At 39.8% G+C, this 18,234-nt stretch overlaps 1 protein-coding gene across 3 annotated transcripts in view; it reads left to right on the forward strand.

The window, feature by feature from the left end:
- Nucleotides 1–18,234, forward strand: part of hivep2 (HIVEP zinc finger 2) — a 200,178-nt gene that overhangs the window by 68,484 nt on the left and 113,460 nt on the right. The window contains exon 1 of one of the 3 annotated variants that reach the window (XM_062977939.1): nucleotides 145–1,202. The exons of the other annotated variants lie outside the window; for them this stretch is intronic. The gene's annotated coding sequence lies outside the window, so the exon portion shown is untranslated. Of the gene's footprint in view, nucleotides 1–144; nucleotides 1,203–18,234 lie in introns of those variants that run through there. 3 annotated transcript variants of the gene reach the window in all.

The raw sequence follows: 18,234 nt of genomic DNA on the forward strand, positions 1-18,234 counted from the left end.
ATAAATCTTGAGTTGGGAAAAAATGGAATACTATCCTATTCTAGTTGTCTGTGCCTACCTAAAAAGGCAAAATGTCAGCACCTGTCTCAAGAGTCCCTTACTCAGCAAAATAAGAAAAGGTGTAAGTGAATCAGCCTGCTTCACTAATTTCCCCCATGTTTAAAAAGCATACATGTATGAGTTTAACTATCAGAATGAAAAACATAAGAAAAGTGGAGGCTGGTGAAAGAAAGTAATCCCTTAATACATTTTGGACCAAGCTTTCATACTGCAAAAAGTTCAAAATGTTTTGTTTATTTATGCAAGGCTTATCTAACATGATTGTTTCATTTCATGTGGTTATAGCATTAAATTTGAATGAGAACTTCAGTGGAACACATTGAAGTACTCTTTAGGAATTCTTCTGCTTTGTTAACTAGTACACCCAGTTTCTGGTATTTTTGATTTTGCATTAAGTTTTCAGGAGGAAGGACAATGTAGCACAGTGATATGTCATTTTGCCATGTGTTTTCTTAAAAAAAGAGTATGTTTACTTTCAACAGGCAGACAGGACAAGTGTTTCTTTATATGTTGCTTTTAAGACACTTGCTAAGCCAGTTTTGGTGAAGGTCAAGGGAAAGAGAAGATAAATATTCTTTTTAAACTTTTAAAATACCTTTTAAAAATAAACAATGGTTGAACTGATGAAGATGTTCATGGGCAGGAAATAATCTAGAAAATGAAAGTAAGTACTGTAAAAATTGCACGTTGTATTTTAGAATCCACAGTGCCATTTACGCTTAACCCTTATCATGTAGTGTTAAAAATTTACAAACACCTTATAATTGCAGTAGCATTTTAAAACCAGCTATTTGTGACCCTGTCTGCTCAAGAGGCTTAAACTTCATTTCACAGCTACCTTAGAGCAGAAAATTGACTTTGGATCTTGTAAGAATATCTAAATGTAGGCTGTTGAATAATCCCTTTGGGGGCCCTGTAACTATTTTTGTGCCTGGATATGCGTCATCAGTGGGTATTTTCTCTGGTGACTAGCTTACATCAGTAGGTCTCCTACCATACATTCTGTATGATTGATGGGAGTCACTACTCCCATTTAGCTTTTAGCTGTGACCTCGGAGAATGGACAACCGGAATTGGCAGGCTGTTAGATTCTTTAGAGTGGCTGGAAGGATGGAGAGAGTGCGTATTTCTGATACATACAGGTAGTACCGGAGATGACATGACAAATTGGGGTGGGTGGGAGAGGAAAGGGTGTTCTGTGTCTAAAAGGCAAATCATTCTGCCACTGTTGTTCCATTTTCTTTGAAAAGATGTGACTCCAGTGCCAAAGGAATAAGCAGCAATCGGATTTCAGGGCGTGCTTTGTTTCTCAGGGATGCTATGTACTGGAGTGTAGCAGGAGCGGTGTGTATGATTCAGAGAATGCTTGCTGTTTGCCGTTTGCTTGTTGTCCTGCAGCTCTGCTTAGAGGGGATACTGTGGAATGCTATATTCCATCACTTAATATAAAATCTGAGGAGGGAGGCAGGTGACCATGCAGCCTTCTAGCCAGATGGCCTCCAGGTGAAATCATAAGGTGCAATAAGTGAAGCCGGTCTAAAATTGATGAGTTACATCTGGCACTGTCTCTTGCTGAGTTTCTGGTAGCAATTAATTTCCTGATCTTACTCAAGTAATGTCTTGAAGGGAAATGACTAGTGATAATAAAATGCATATTTAATAAATTACCCCTTGTGTTCCTCTTCCTCCCCCCCCCTCCCGCGACCCCCCTTTGCCGGCTTCCTTCTGTGTCATGTGTCAATGAGGCTGCGGTAGGCTTGTGAGATTCACTGTGAGGACAGCTGAGAGCAGGAGCCAGCTTAAGGCGCTTTCCCTTTCCGCCTTTCTCTCTCCTGTTTACTCCTTTTGACACAAATGTGATGGCAGCGGATGCCACGTTCAACTCTCTGTGACCTCTGACTTCAGGCTGTCAAGCTTCTTACTGGGCACTCAGGCTATCAGGGGGATGACAGCAAGGTGCATAAATACTAGTGGGATGAGGTGCTGCATGTGAAGCTTAAAATAACTATGTGGATGCTGCTGCTGCTGCAAGAAGAGAATGTTGTGTTTATGCTGCTGAACCTGTATAACTGGATGTTCCTAGTAACGGGCTGTTCCATATTCCTTAAGGGATAATTTTTCTTGCTTCAAATGGGCTTCCCTTGGGTGGATTACCTCGGCATTTCCATTCTGCAGGGGCAATTGTAAAACAAAAAGATAAACAAAAATGCCTTTTCCTCATTGTTTTGCTGCATTGTTTATTGCTAAGTCTAATGGCAGAATATTAAGTATGCAGTCCTGCAACTCATTATATCACTTGCCTTCAGCAGAGAGTATGTGTCAATAGCTGGGAACAGATTTGAATCCCAAGAGGCTCTATGCATCTTTCCACACATTGTCTCAGCCTATTAAGCTGCTGTATGAAACATCCTCCAATCAGCTATTCAAATGCCTCCTGTGGTATAAAGACATAATTTTGAAATCAAACATATTCTGGACACTGATATCTTCATTTTAAGAATGGCATATAAAGTCTATACTAGCAACAGCAAGTATCACAAAAATATGATCATTAGACACTTGGGATTCACTTTTCATATTAATTGCCCATTAGTGAATTTGGAACATCAGTTAAAACTGGATTGTAGTATATAAGTTCTCTGTTTGTCTACTCATAAGCAAGCTCCGTTGAGTCAATTATTATTTATTTTTGAGCATGTACTTAAACAGAGGATCATAACCTTAGAAGATATAAACACATCACCATCATAGTGTGAATGTGCCAAGCATATGTATTTGTATTTGTGTGTGTGTTTTTTAAAATTCAAAGAACCTTTGATGAGTAATCAGGTTATATAATTCACAGTTAAGAAAAGGTTAAACTCGAAATCTTGATGGGATTGAGTCATTTTCTTGAGAAGCCAATTGAACTCTTCTGTAGTTCTATCTTTTAAAAGATGTTATGCTTACAATCTCATGGGGAAAGCCATCTTTAGGGATTGCTCTGAAAATTTTGCTGTATTAGAGTTGATTTAGTATTGTTGCTGCTACTAAAGTTTAGTTAGAAAAATTAAGTGGGCACTTTCGTTCATAATATTCACTACATCTAGAGCCAGTTGAGCCAGTGTAGTACAGTGGTTTGAGTGCTGGATTATGAATCTGGAGACCAGGCTTTAAATCCCTACTCAATCTTGGAAACCTACTGGGTGACCTTAAGCAAGCCACATTCTCTCAGAGGAAGGCAAAGACAAACCAACTGAACAAATCTTTCCACGAAAAACCACAATAGGTTCACCTTAGAGTTTCCATAAATTGAAAAATGACTTGGAGGCAGACAACAATAAGGGTCAGTTACCCCTGGCCCAGATTAAACAATGTTTTTAGTGTATTTCCCTGCAGTATGTGAGTTGACACAAACATTTGAGTCACACAATTTTCTCAATACTCTAAAGGCAGCAGTTTGTTTCTGATATTGGAAGCTAAGCAAAGTCAGGCCTGGTTAGAACTTGGAAGGAAAACTGGCAGAGAATATCAGTTGCTATAGGCCAGTGCTCCTCAGGCTATTTCATATTTGGGAGTGTGAGCAATTATTTTTTTCCCACTATGTCAGAGACTGTCACTATATCTGTGTCCATTAGGAACAATATTTTCCTTCTGTCCTGGAAAGTTGTTGGAGACTGGCACTGGTCCAGGGGCCATCATTTTGAGTAGCACAGATGTAAGCTATCTTCAGAGGTGCATAATGGCAAACCACCTCAGAGTATTTCTTGCCTAAAATAACCCTATGAAATTTATGTTGTTATAAGTTGAATAGTGAAGGTACAAACAGCTTTAGCACCATATCTATTCTCTCCTGCTTTGTGGCATGCAATAGTCTAGTAAGTTTAGATCAAACTTGCACCTTTTTGACCCACCAAACCAGATGTAGAACTGCCAGCAATGGCTTAGAGTTTGTCTGGAGTTCAGCAACATTTGTATTTCCTTGTTTCTGGAGGTCCAGACAAATAGCACAAACATATTTATCATCATGTTAACACCCCCCCCCCCCACACACACACACAACTGATTGTTGCTGTATATGACTAGAGGCCTGCATTTGATCTGGTGGACACATTGTGTGGCCCTATTTAATAAAGATTTAAGAAGAATGTGTCAAGACGTGGGTTAAATGTCTACTTGAGCTCTTTCATCTCCACTGTATAATCTGCTTCAGTGCTGCATGAATTTGATTCATGATTCATAACCCCACTAAATGCCAGTCAATAGGAGTTGCTTTTTATCAATCTCTGACTTCTGACAGAGATTGCTATACTTAGAATCCAAAAGTCCTGCAAAGCATTTATAACTCCTAACCTTTATGGTACGGTCAGTAGTTGTCAAATGCTTAAGTGCTACTATGTCTCTAAATGTCAGTTCTGAAGTCCTAAACATGCATGGTGTCATAACCGTTCACATTTTGAATGATCAGGCCTTCCTTTTATATACGGTGTCCAAACTGCATCTCTTCTATGTTCATACATTCAGAATGTTTGAGAATGGTTCCTTCCCATAGACATAGAAGTAAGGAAGTTTGAAAAAGAAGGAATTGTTCACTCTCATTTCTCATGTATATCTTCCCACTTTCCATGTTGCTACTTTTGGTTGTGCATGTGCTTGTTCTGTTTGTAGGCAGAATGTTCTGAGACATTAAATTTCTCAGCATAATCCAGAATTTTTGGTGTAAGGCTATATTAAAATTCCTCTTTTACATTTTCATTTATTCACTTTTGAGAAAAAATGTGACATTTAAGAAGGCAGCAGCTATTTTTAAGTGATAATTTTTTCCTTTCTTGATTTATCAACCAAGAATCAAATGCTTTGATCTTGCTATTATTTGTTTTGATGCCCCAAGGTATAGGTTTCATATGCAATGTCTTTTGTGACTATGCACAATAATTACAGACATGTTCTGGTTTCATCTTAGATGTGTCAAAAAGATGTATGGAGAAAACACCACACACTTCCTCAGTGGCCCCTTGTTTGTTCTCTTAACTTTTGTTTAAATGTCTGCAGTACTAGCTACATCTGCGGCATCCGTCAGAGAGATTCCCTGAGTGGCAAGATTATTTTCTATCTATTTTTAAAGCCATATATATATACTAGAAGCAAATAGGCAGTGAAAAGGACAAGAATATTCCCATTCCCCAGTTTAGCAGTGCACTCCTATTTGTATCTACTCTGAAGAATGTGCCATTGAATTTAATAGGGTTTAACATAGTTTTATAAAGCCATTTCTTACTCTAGTATGTTTTAGTTCACCATCAGACACTTAGAAAAAAGAAGAGTGAAATACAGAATTCCTGTTTTTTATTTTATCTTCCAAAGAACATTGTTTGAATTTGTGAATTTGCTTGATCTTGATCTGGACCACAGTTATTTAATCATGTTACTATAGTTCTTTGATATAGTGGTTTCTTGGATACTTCTAAACGTAGTTTGAGAATGTGAACAAAGACCTTTTGGAGATGCATGGCAGACCATATGCATGGCTGACTCCTGAAGTAGATGTTTGGACAGCAGATGGGACAAACACTTTATTAAGAAAGAGTCTTGCTCCATCAGTGCTTAGAAGAGGTGATAGTGTGTAACAACTTGAAGAAGCTCTCATCAGATCCTTGTAATTGTTGTCCATTACCCCGAATGTATTCTATAAATGAAATGTTTGTGTGGCTAGACACAGATTCGCTCCATGTTGTATTGGATCGTGCTAATTATCAAGATTTTTTTGTTTTGTTTTAGCTCCGTTTTCATCTCTAAGAAGATAGTGTGTGGTAATGTGTCTTTGTGTTTTCCCAAGACCTCTTACCAATATTTGGCTTCATCAAGCCTAATAATCAACCTGGCCCTAGATTCAGTGACTCTACCATGGCATGTGTTCCAAAGCAGCTTTTCTCAAACTTGTGCTTGAATGTCTCATTTATCTGGGCACATCTCTTCTAAATACAGAAACAGAGTGGTGTACCAGCTGCAGTCATTGCCACCTTCCTCATGCATTATGCCACAGTTCTAATGGCAGCAGAAGGCATGAGGAACATTAACATATTTCATGTTCTCATGAAATAAGCAATGGTGACTGCCCAGAACTGGGTTTTGGGTGTTTTGAACACAAAAAATGTATATTACAGTAATTACTATTTTGTAGATCTTCAAAAGTTATTTTAAAGAGTCACAGATGACTTGAATGAACAGGAGGTTTGGATACCAAGAAGCACCAGATATATTGTTTTAAGAATTAGGAGCTGCCACAGATGACAATAAATTGTTTACTATCTCATTAATACATTGTTGAGGAACAATATTTCTTGTTAGGCTCACATCTGGTATACGGTTATTTTAGACTACTATTGGAATCAATAGGGCTTTCATCCAAGTAAGCATACTTATAATATGGTATGCAGTGTGCATACCATATTAAAACTAAAGCAAAATAACCGCTAATATAGTAGGTGGAACCTGCTTTTGAGACTTCATTGTAAATTCTACCAAGTATGAATAGTCAGTTTATCATGTCTGTTCCTATTGTTTTAATTGGATCTTCTGTCATATTCTCAACTCCCAAACCATGACCTTGTAACCATTTTGCTATAACATGGTTATGGCTGAGTATTACATCTGCTGTATTTCTGATTTAAACATAACCTTTCTTTTGATGTGTGAAATTTGGCATGCTTTGATGCTCTTGAATCCAATCCAGTCTCAGCTGGAGGAATGCCATTGATTTTAGCACAGGCAGAATTTGTCCCTCAACCATATAGTACAAAATTAGTTTTAATTCATTTATCCCACCCTGTCACAATTTTGTCAGTTTAAAGTAAGGATATTCTGATCAATCAATCAATCAAAGATTTTTTTTAAAATATGATCAGTGAGTTTCAAACGAAGAATAACAATACAATTTTTTTTTTCGTGTCAGGAGCAACCGGAGTTGCTTCTGGAGTGAGAGAATTGGCCGTCTGCAAGGACGTTGCCCAGGGGACGCCCGGATGTTTTGATGTTTTTACCATCCTTGTGGGAGGCTTCTCCCATGTCCCCGCATGGAGCTGGAGCTGATAGAGGGAGCTCATCCACACTCTCCCCAGGTGGGATTCGAACCTGGCAGCTTTCAGGTCAGCAACCCAACCTTCAAGTCACTTAGTCCACTACGCCATCTGGGGGCTAAATACAATACATTCCCCATTTCCACAAGAGATATATTCCTGCACTTACTGTGGAATCATGAACCCACAGATAATAATGAAGTCCATTGAAATAAATTACTACTGGTGGAAGCATACCATCAATCACGCTGGAGGACCTAGATAATGGCTAGAGAGAATACCTTTCTAGCATTTCTAAGTCCTTTAGAGGACCTTATGGTCAACCTCTGGCAACAGCATGGAAGTGTGTTGAGGACCTAGAAAATGTCTAAAGATAACATGTTCTTTGGATGTGGGTAAGTGAAATTATGGATTCCAGCCCCACGGATATGGGAATTATACTGTACTTGAATTTACTAGCCAAGAAATAAATATATATGTATGTGTGTATATGTGTGTGTGAATGTTTCCTGCTATTGTTTAAAAGTGGGGTATGTGTCCTGAGGATAATGCAGGATACTAGTGTATTGTGGAATAACAACACTGGGAATAATAAACATACTTCAATAGGCCTGTTGAGCTGTTATTAGTGCCATCCAAAATATTCATGTACATGATTTTAAACTGCTGTAGCCTTTTAAGCCATTTGACATATTGAATTATTTAATGTTCTCTAATCCTGTTTATATCATTTCTTTTCTTGTATTTTAAATTGTTCTGCACTATTTAAATTTATTTGCACACTGTACTGAGATCCCATGCTATAGGTGCAATATCATTACTCAATTAAATACATAATAAATTTATTTATTATTTATAAAAGGAGCAGCCCAATAAGATCGCCCTCTTTTTGTTCCTGTTAGTTTCATTTGGGAAAATGTAAGCTCTCAGTGGTGCAGTTATGCCCATGGAATCCACTGTGATGAGAATACAAAAACATCCTAAGTCTACATGGAAACTGTTACAAGACTGGACATGTATATAGAATGTGGTATGTGTTTGTGTGTGCAGGGCTCCCTACACAGTTCATTTTCTAAGTTAACAGTAAGATGGACGTTTTTGGCTCTGGTTCTTTTGACTATATATGGCACACATTAGTTGATGCGGATATTTGCATTAAATTAATTAATACTGTGATGTAATAGAATGCCTTTTAAATTCATTAGTTCAATAACTACAAGAGCTAGCATGGTGTAGTGATTTGAGTATAGAATAATGACTTTGGGAGACCAGGGTTTAGATCTCTGCTCTGATGTTTTGCCGAAGATCACTGCATGATTTTGGGCAAGTCACACTCTTCCAGCCTGAAAGGCAGGCAATGATAAACCTTTTCTGAAGAAATGCTGTCAAGAAAACCCTAGGATGAGGCAGTCATCGTTGACTTGAAGGAATATAACAAAAATAAGAATGACTTATGCAGTCAGTCATGCTGCATCAATTAGGTGAATGTCTACTTCAGTTAGGTACAAGAGGCTGAGGATTTTCAGTTATTACAAGATATTGTTCTCTTTTTTCTCTTCTCCTATTAGTAATAGGGAGACATTGAACACACCCAAACTCATATACCTGAACAGGAAAACTCTTTCCTGAAACCCAGGAAAGATTCTGTCTGTCAAAGCTGACAGTATTACTGATGCAAGGACCATTGGTATGACTCTGGATAAGACAGCTATTTTGTAACTAGGCTGAGAAAGGAAACATGTTCATGGATGCTGTGAGTACTTTTTGGAAGGCTTAATTCATGGATAAACATGTCTACTAAAGAATGTTTCAGAAATGTTTCTTTTTGTCTTTTTGAGTAGCTGTCTTTTCTTTTTGAAAAAAGTGACATGGCAGCACCATAACAATTGAGAACTAAGAAGATACCTTCTAAATGCCTCCTTTGACTTTTAAAAAAGTATTTAATGTGACTTTATCTGGGGGCATATGATTTTTTACAAGCACTGGCCTGCGTTCCCTTTTTTTCCTTTGTATAACCTAGACAGAAAATGTGACAAAGTGTTCACAAGAAGAGCTTGAATTATTGTTAAGGAGTACTTCAGAGATCCAGCAAACAAAGCCTTAAGAGTCAGGGCTGACTGCTTTTCTTAAACCAAAATTATGGACATGGATGAGCTGGAAAAGGGCAGGAAAGCATTTTATGAACTTTTGCTCTTACCCATAAGGTTTCCTTTTCAGCATGAATTTGGGGAATGTGCTTCTGCCAATTTTTATTTTAGGACCCCATTCACACAATTATAACACTTTTATTCTGTTTTAACTATTATAGCTCCAATCTATGGGATTTGGGATCTGCAGTTTCATGAGGTGTTCAGAATTCTCTGCCAGAGAGCTTACAAGACTACAGTACCTTGTAGACAGTCAATTCTCTCACAACAGAAGCAACTTGCAGTTTGTCAAGTTGCTCCAGACACACACACAAAATACCAGGATACTATAGAAAGCTGTCATAGCAGTTAAAGTAGAGTCAAAGTTCTAAATTGTGTGGTGTGAAAAATACTTATTACAACTCAACATGATTATATCAACAAGATACTTGAGAGTTGGGGCATCAAGGAAATATGTGAAGAATAGATAAATGGCACGTGAGCGTGTTGTCATGGCCAAACTATAGAAGCAATAGTGAGTTTAGAGAAAATTGGCAATTATTTACTGCTTATTACTACAATAAAGTGCACTTTTCTATAAATGTTAATGATATATTTAGCTTAAAGTAAACAACTGCATGGTAAAAAGAATAGTTAACATTGTAATCCTAGAATAAACAATTATATTTGAGGGCAAATCAATTTTTTTGTAACGTGTACCTTCAAAATTTAGGAGTGCATTACGATGGCATATTATACTCAAGAAAATACAGTATGTATTATTATTTTATTATTTATTATGGGTGGGATTCAAAGCGGCATACAATTGGGGAAATATAGTATTTGGGAAATATAGAAGGTAACTAACAATTTCAAGCTGCACGGAGATCAGATCAAGAACTATAGAGAATTTGGTTGTTGGGCATGATAGTTAGAGGAACAAATTGAGGAAGGGAAAGATACATTCCATATAATGTTAAGATGAGGTTTCCAGCCCCTCTTGTGTACTATATTGTCCTGTTGAAAGGTTTAGTGTTTTTATTGTTTCTTACTTATTTTATGTGTATGTCATGACATCAACAGATTAGTTATAGAAAGCTTGATTCGTGTTCCCATTCAAACCACTGGGGTTTTTGAGAATGATTCTGGGACTACCTCAAGGCCTCAAAGCTGCTGGATGCTCTGAGATTTGATGCTTTAATATCAGCATAATGCAATAATGCCCCAGATGGAGTGTATCATTCATTTGATATTGACTTTCTTTGTTCTGTTTGTTCTTGAATATGATAGTCTAAATAGTTCTTTTTAGTGTTTGGTATCTGATAAACAAAGGGTAGTTCATATGGAGGAAGTACATCTGCTTTGATTTTTTTAAATACTCTTCTATTTTGTACTTCCATGTATAGATGGAAGCATTCATCAGTGATCTAGTATAATGTGAAAGTAGCGATGTCTTTTAAATGAATGCCTCTGATGCTCTTCAATTCACTCTATTTTACAACCTGGAAAGATTAATGTAATCACAATGAATATAGCAGAGGAGACTCACAAGGTGCATTTTGTTTTGTTTTGTTTCCATTTTGCAACCTATAGAAAGTGTGTATGGTCTGTCAGTTCTTTCATGCTCTGATCTGAAAGTCATGAATCAACAGCTGTAATTTTTTTTCAATTAAGAGGAAGGAATTTGTCTGCTGTACAGTAAAAGGAAGTATTCTCTGTGTTGTTGTAGTACATGGCCTCTTGCCATTTTTGATAAAGCATTTAAGTGCTGTGCACCCAAAGTCTACTGCCCTCTTGACCCATCATCAATCATCAATTGTACAGCAAGGTTACATGGAACAGTAGTTGAAAAGGAGGGCCATTGTTTAAGAATTGCATAACTTTGCTGGGGGAAAAAAACTACAGACAAAGCACCAGGGATCACTCAGTTTTATACTGTACTGTCCTGGCTCTGATCTGTTAGTTTTGTAGAAAAGCAAACACGTCATCAGTTCAGAATAGATTGAAGTCTATTTTGTTTGATATGAAATATATGTGAGATTATATATTTTCTTGACATTTTAAATCCATAACAAATAATCTGTCAAGAAATATTTCATACTTACTATAGTAGTTGGAAATAAATTCAGAAATATCCACAGTGTAAAGAAATATTTACAGTGCAGTCTTTACATGCCACCTTTGGAAATAAAAAAGGCTCTTGTATTGAATGTGGCAATTAAATATATATAGGATCACAAACTTAAAACAGAGTTGTGGATATGTATGGGGCAAGTGTGTGTGTGAGAGAGAGAGACCCCAAAATCACTACTTAAAAAGTTTTATTAACTCTTTTGGGGGGGGGGATTGAAAATAGTTTATACGTAATGTCACTTCCTATATATACTGTATATGATGGTTTGGCATTGTATATTAAAAACAAAAATAAAGGAGCTATTTGATTGTATAACGAAGCAAAATAAACACAATGTTATTTCATTCTTTTCTGATCCCAAGCTATTTCTTTTTTTGGTCAGAAGCTTTCAGTTAATTTAAGAAAACAAGTTATCAGTATTTATAGTTTCAACATTATTTACTAAACCTGCCAGGTATGATAAGGCAAATGTATGCAGCAAGAAAAGTAACAGGAAGAACTTGGAAGAATCTGCAAAATGTATCCATTCTCTGATGGCTATAAAGCATTTGGACTTTACACTACTTGACAAATTGGAATTTCAACATTGCCTTGTTAGGATCAAAATAGTTAAGATATTTGAAACCATGTGATACCTCTTTATTACACATATGTACTGTGTAAATTCTGAACATGACTCTTTGTGGAAACATATAACATTCTGGAAGCTATCATGATGAGTACCTTTGTATATTGTGTTGTTGAAGGCTTTCATGGCCAGAATCTGTTGGAGGTGAGGTAAGTGGAATGTATATAATATCTGTGGAATGTTCAGGGTGAGAGAAAGAACCCTTGTCTGTTTAAAGCAAGTATGAATGTTGCAATTAGCAAGCTTGAATAGCATTTGTGTAACCATGAAGCAGCAAAGTCAGTGATGGCATCTGCATTGAGGTAGCCTTACCTCTGTTGCCTGAAGGCATCCTCCATTTCAGAGGTGTTAACTGGCACTTGATTGTTTGATGTCTGGAGTTTCCCTGTTTCTGAGTGGTGTTCCTTATTTAATGCCTTAATTCTGGTGTTTTTTTTAATACTGGTAACCAGATTTTGTTCATTTTAATGGTTTCCTCCTTTCTGTTGAAATTATCATGTGCTTGTGGATTTCAATGGCTTCTATGTGTAGGCTGACATGATGGTTGTCAGAGTGGTCCAGCATTTCTGTGTTCGCGAATAATATTCAATATCCAGGTTCATCAGGTGCTCTGCTATAGCTGAATTTTCTGATTGAATTAGTCTTTAGTGCCTTTCGTGTTATTTGATTCATGTTTGGGTGCTGCGTTTGGTGGTTACTATGTAGACTTGTGCGCAGCTGCATGGTATATGGTAGACTCCTGCAGAGGTTAGAGCAGTGGTTCTCAACCAGGGGTCCCCAGATGTTTTTGGCCTACAACTCCCAGAAATCCCAGCTAATTTACCAGCTGTTGGGATTTCTGGGAGTTGAAAGCCAAAAACATTTGGACCCCAGGTTGAGAACCACTGGGTTAGAGGATCCTTTTTATTTTTTGCTGAACATAGCATTTATTGAATTTTCTTGGTGGTTCCGTAGATTGTAGGTTGTGTTGTTTCATCAGCTTTCCTATGCAGTCAGTTTCCCTTGATGTATGGTAAGAACATTTTTCATTTAGGTGGAGCTTTATCTTTACTCTTGTGGCTTGTTCTTGTTCTTGAAGCTCTTCTGATGTTTGTCATAGAATACCCATTGGCCTGTAGAGCCCAGTTTTGGATGGTTCAGTTCACCTTGGAGGAGGTGGGGTTTGCAGATCCAGTTTGCATGGTCTACCAGGGCTTTAATTGTGCTTCTTTTTTCACCTGGGTGATAGTTGGAGTTTTTATGTAGGTATCTATCAGTGTGTGTGGGTTTTCTGTAAACTGTGTGGCCAAATTGTTGATTTGGTTTGCAGATGACTTGACAGCTAGAAATGGTAGTTTTCCTTCATTTTCTTTTTTCATGGTAAATTGGACGTTTGAGTGGATGCTGTTGATGTGGTCCAGGAACTTGGGTTCAAATGGCCCCAAATGGTGAAAGTATCACCTACAAAAAAGAGCCATATAGTAGGCTTTTAAGTGTTGTTTCTAGGGTTTGTTTCTCAAAGTGTTCCATGTAAAATTTACTATGATTGGGATAAGAGGGCTTCCCATTGCTACTCCATCTTTCTGTTCATAGAATTCATTATTCCACTGGAAATAGCTTGTAGTGAGGCAATGTTGAGACAGGACTGTGATGTCTTCTGGGAAGTTCTGGTTGATGAGTGCAATGGTGTCTGCTACAGGGACCTTGGTGAATAGACACACCACACCAAAGCTGATCAGTTTGTCATTGGCATTGAGTTTGAGATGGCTGATCTTTTCTGTGAAGTGGCCTGAGTCCTTATTGTAGTGTATAGTGAACCCAATATGGATTTGTAGTTGTGCGGCCAGAATGTTTGCCAAATTGTATGTGGGGGATCCAATGGTGCTCATGATGGGTCTGAGCAGAGTGAAGTCCTTATGGATTTTTGGGAGTCCACAAAGCCGGAGAGGGAGGGCTTCCGATTTGCATAGTTGTTGGCGTATGTTAAGATTAATTCAAAAGTTTGTAATCAAATTGTTGATTTTTCTGGTGATTTTGTTGGTTGGGTCCGCCAACAAACCTCTGAAGGAGAAATGTCAGGAGAGAATGCAGCTGGGACATGGCTATACAGCCCAAAAACTCACAGCAACCTTTGTATATTGATTATGGTTCATTGCTGATTCCTGTTTTTTCTTCTGATTGTATTTTGAATGTTGACACATTGCCTGCAGAAGGAGTGATGATGAGAAATATAATTTACCATCATTCTATGTAAGCAAATAATTTAAAATAATTAATGAACAAGAAAAAGGGAACAGTCTAACAATATATAGTTAGCTCAGTAAACTTTTTATCCATAATTAAATTTTTAGTTCTAAGAAGAGTAAATCTATTGAAATAATGGCATTACCATATGCATTGACTTACCAGATACTCACTAATTCACTGGGGCTACTCTGGTTGTATTTAGGCTCCTGTCTCAACTGCGTATTTTAGAAATAGTTTCATCACATATGCTTGTGGTGTTCCTTCTAACATGTGGAGAATGGGCTTAATTTTTTAATTTAAATTTAATTTTTTTTAAGCCACAGAGGTCATGTTATGTACAGTAGAGTCTCACTAATCCAAGCTAAACGGGCCGGCAGAAGCTTGGATAAGCGAATATCTTGGATTATAAGGACTGATCAAGGAAAAGCCTATTAAACATCAAATTAGGTTATGATTTTACAAATTAAGCACCAAAACTTCATGTTATACAACAAATTTGACAGAAAAGGTAGTTCAATACGCAGTAATGTTATGTTGTAATTACTGTATTTACGAATTTTGCACCAAAATATCACGATATATTGGAAACATTGACTACAAAAATGGCTTGGATTATCCAGAGGCTTGGATAAGCGAGGCTTGGATAAGTGAGACTCTACTGTATTTTGTGACCAAGGAATTGGGCTCTCCCATATGATTGAAAATGTTTATTTCAGAGTTCCCAACAAACTCAAAAAGCCTACAAAACCTATAGCTGTATGTACAGGGAGCTCCTTTAATGTTTTCTATTCTATTTTCTCTGAGAGGAGACATGTTGAACTGATGGTTTTGGAATGTGATTGATGGTTTGTGTATTGTTTGCTGATATATTGCTGATTGAAAGTTTGACTGAAATAGTCAGTAGGAACGGTGTGTCAACTTTGAATTCTGAAGGTCAAGAGTGGTTTACTATAGGAAGGCTTTCTGGAAGGTTATAGGAAATGAATATGCAGGAAACTCAGAGGAATAAGGATCTTCCTTACCTATGTGATCTTCTGGGGAAATCGTTCAGTACGGTTCTGTATCAGATGGAGATACTGAACAAGAAAATTGACCATCTTTTTAAAGGAATTTCCCTAATTGTGAAAAACTTTACTCCTATAGACATTTCAACAACTGTACCAACCAGTTTTGTTAATACTGATGAGGAAACAAGTGCTTTGGAAGGCCAGGGAAGGAAGAGGCTGGAGGGGCAGAAGGTAGTCAATAGGTTAGGATCTGAAGCTACTAAGGGAGGGGAGGGGTTTGTGCCTGGGGGAGAGGGAAAGGGGAGGGATGGTTGGAAGGAGACCAGCAGAGTCTTGCAGAGGACAAACAACTCTTTAACATCTGAATTGTTTGGACAATCTCTGGACACTCCCTGCAATTTTCAGCATCTGCTACGAACAAACAATGTGGCAGTGGAAGTTTCAGACTCACTACTGAACAGAGGCAGATGGACATCTAAGAGAGCGGTCCAGATATCTCTATCGCAAATTCTATCTGTAAGCTGGTCGGAAGTGAAGATCAGGACTATTGACTGGCTTCATAGAGATTATCAATCCCGGAACCGCTCCTCGTGTCTTCTTATTGGACTGGAAGACAGATTGTTAGTGGAGGATTTGTTCGCACTTGGGCCCAAATTACAACAGTGGGGCATCACTCTTAGATGGGTATTAGTAGACCCATTGATCCGCCCTTTGGTCACCGGGCTGAAATCTGATACACAAGATTCAGTAATTTCCAACAATGGGGTTGAATGTTCGCCGGTGTTGGCCCCCCTCTCAGAGTTCCATTTCGAGACTCCCTCCCTAATTTCAAGTCCTGCCTGCTTCAACTCCCAATCCTGCCCACAAACGCTACCCTTGTTCAGTCCCCTCTCCATGTCAGATGACTCCATGTCAGATGACTCTTTCTCTCTCCTACCAGTGGAGATGGGCTCTTTCACTAGACAAACAAATACATTTGGAGGCTCTCCATCTTTGGACAGCTGACTAATCCCTTCAGAAGGCAACCTCCATCAGCCAATCCACCAGGGGAAAGAGGGGTCACACGGGTGGGGCACCATCGAGGTGGTGTGGGGGAGGAGGAAGATCGGTCACTTGCTGCCCAGGGAGAAGCGCAACAGAGTTCTTGCGACCCTGGAGAGGAATAGGTGTGGTAGTCTCCAGGACAGACCCCCCGGTCTTAAGGTTCTGCTTTTGAACGCCAGATCCGTCAACGGTAAGACAGCTGTCATTCAGGATTTGATCATGGATGAGGGGGCGGAGCTGGCATGCATCACCGAGACGTGGTTGGACGAGCTGGGTGGAGTGAATCTCACCCAGCTGTGTCCACCGGGTTTCGGGGTGCATCAGCAGGCCAGGGCTGGGGGGCGGGGAGGAGGAGTCGCGGTGATCTTTCGGCAGTCCATCACCCTGATCAGATGCGCCGTTCCGCAATCTTCGAGGTTCGAGTGTGTCTTCTTGAAGGTGGGAGCCCGAGACAGCTTGGGGATTCTGCTGGTGTACCGTCCACCCCGCGACCCAGCAGTCTCTCTGTCTGAGCTAGCAGAAGTGGTCTCCAATTCGGCCCTGGTCTCCCAACAACTCATAGTTTTGGGAGACTTTAACATCCATGCCGAGACCACATTGACAGGTGCAGCTCAGGATTTCATGGTTGCCATGACGACCATGGGGCTGACTCAAGTTATATCTGGGCCCACACATCAGGCAGGACACACGCTGGACCTTGTCTTTATTGTGGACGGTGGGACAGTCAGAGTGGAAGAGCAAAATATCCTTCCATTGTCATGGTCTGACCATCATCTGATCTGTTTAAGTTTCGCCGTGTCTTCTAACCTCCGCAGGGGTGGTGGACCCACTAAGATGGTCCGCCCCAGGAGGCTGATGGATCCGGATGGAGTTCTGAGGTCTCTTGGGGATCTTCCTGTTCTGGAGACTGGCGATCCTGTCGATGTCCTGGCTGATCGCTATAATAGTGAGCTGGCTAGGGCACTTGACACGATTGCTCCCGAACGTCCCCTCTCGCTTCGTAGAGTCACGTCGACTCCTTGGTTCACTGAGGAGCTGGCTGTGATGAAGCGTGCGAGGAGGGGACTAGAGTGCATCTGGAGGAAATCTCAGGATGTGTCTGACCAAGCACGGGCTAAAGCCGCTATTAAGGCTTACTCTGTGGCTCTGCGAGCAGCCAGGAAAGCTTTCACGACTGCCCGCATAGCGTCTGCAGCCAACAGGCCATCGGAGTTGTTCTGAGTTGTTGGGGAGCTCCTGCGGCCTCCCGAGACCCAGGGGCTTCCTGATGACTTGGCAACTCGGTGCAGCGATTTCGCGCACCATTTTGCAGGCAAAGTTGCTCAGATACGCCGTGAGTTGGACTCCAGCTTAACTGTAGTTCCAGCGGAGGTAACCGAGGTACCTGTCTGTCCGATCTTGTGGGATTCTTTCCGGCTTGTTCTTCCTGATGACGTGGAGGGGATTCTTGGGTCTGTGAGGGCGACCACTTGCGCTCTGGATCCTTGTCCTTCTTGGCTGGTTAAGCTGGCCAAAGATGGGTTGTTGGATTGGTTTGTGGCTATTATAAATGCCTCCTTGGGTCAGGGGTCAGTTCCATCCTGCTTTAAGCAGCAGTAGTAAAACCATTACTAAAAAAGACCTCTTTAGACCCATCTGTATGTAACAACTACAGACCAATTTCCAACCTGCCATTTTTGGGCAAGGTTCTGGAGCGGGTGGTTGCCATGCAGCTCCAGGAGTTCCTCGATGACACTGATTTTCTGGACCGCTCGCAGTCTGGCTTCAGGCCTGGGCACAGTACCGAGACGGCTTTGGTCGCCTTGGTGGATGACCTCCGCAGGGAACTGGACAGGGGGAGTGTGACCCTGCTGGTTCTCTTGGACATCTCAGCGGCTTTCGATACCATCGACCATGGTATCCTTCTGGGGAGGCTCTCTGGGATGGGGCTCGGTGGCACGGTTCTGCTGTGGCT

Source organism: Anolis carolinensis, chromosome 1 (genome assembly GCF_035594765.1).
Source record: "Anolis carolinensis isolate JA03-04 chromosome 1, rAnoCar3.1.pri, whole genome shotgun sequence".
Lineage (NCBI taxonomy): Eukaryota > Metazoa > Chordata > Lepidosauria > Squamata > Dactyloidae > Anolis > Anolis carolinensis.